This window comes from Ambystoma mexicanum, unplaced genomic scaffold, assembly GCF_040938575.1.
Source record: "Ambystoma mexicanum isolate Mex_15411 unplaced genomic scaffold, UKY_AmexF1_1 Mex_scaf3, whole genome shotgun sequence".
Lineage (NCBI taxonomy): Eukaryota > Metazoa > Chordata > Amphibia > Caudata > Ambystomatidae > Ambystoma > Ambystoma mexicanum.
In genome coordinates this window covers 1,468,069-1,469,363 of record NW_027182444.1, presented here as the reverse complement: position 1 = coordinate 1,469,363, position 1,295 = coordinate 1,468,069, and positions in this window count along the sequence as shown.

Here is a 1,295-nt window from a genome sequence, read left to right as displayed (position 1 = left end):
AGGGTCTCAGGTTTGGAATGGGAAGGAGTTGTATATCACATCTCATGCTATAGGAAGGGTCTCAGGTTTGGTATTAGAAGTATTGAGATATCACATCTCATGCTATAGGAAGGGTCTCAGGATTGGAATGGGAAGGAGTTGGATATCACATCTCATGCTATAGGAAGGGTCTCAGGTTGGAATGGGAAGGAGTTGAATATCACATCTCATGCTATCGGAAGGGCCTCAGGTTTTGAATGAGAAGGATTTGGATATCACATCTCATGGTATAGGAAGGGTCTCAGGTTTGGTATTAGAAGCATTGAGATATCACATCTCATGCTACAGGAAGGGTCTCAGGTTTGGAATGAGAAGGAGTTGGACATCACATCTCATGGTATAGGAAGGGTCACAGGTTTGGTATTAGAAGCATTGAGATATCACATCTCATGCCACAGGAAGGGTCTCAGGTTTGGAATGGGAATGAGTTTGATATCACATCTCATGCTATAGAAGGGTCTCAAGTTTGGAATGGGAAGGAGTTGGAAATCACATCTCATGCTATAAGAAGGGTCTCAGGATTGGAAAGGGAAGGAGTTGGATATCACATTTCATTCTATAGGAAGGGTATCAGGTTTGGTATTAGAAGCATTGCGATATCACATCTCATGCTAAAGGAAGGGTCTTTGGTTTGGAATGGGAAGGAGTTGGATAGCACATCTCATGCTATAGGAAGGGTCTCAGGTTTGGAATGGGAAGGAGTTTGATATCACATCTCATGCTATAGGAAGGGTCTCAGGTTTGGAATGGGAAGGAGTTGGATATCACATCTCATGCTATAAGAAGGGTCTCAGGATTGGAATGGGAAGGAGTTGGATATAACATCTCATGCTATAGGAAGGGTCTCAGGTTTGGAATGGGAAGGAGTTGGATATCACATTTCATGCTATAGGAAGGGTCTCCGGTTTGGTATTAGAAGCATTGAGATATCACATCTCATACTATAGGAAGGGTCTCAGGTTTGGAATGGGAAGGAGTTGGATATCACATCTCATGCTGTAGCAAGGTTCTCAGGTTTGGTATTAGAAGTATTGAGATATCACATCTCATGCTATAGGAAGGGTCTCAGGATTGGAATGGGAAGGAGTTGAATATCACATCTCATGCTATAGGAAAGGTCTCAGGTTGGAATGGGAAGGAGTTGAATATCACATCTCATGCTATAGGAAGGGTCTCAGGTTTGGAATGAGAAGGAGTTGGATATCACATCTCATGCTATAGGAAGGGTCTCAGGTTTGGTATTAGAAGCATTGAGA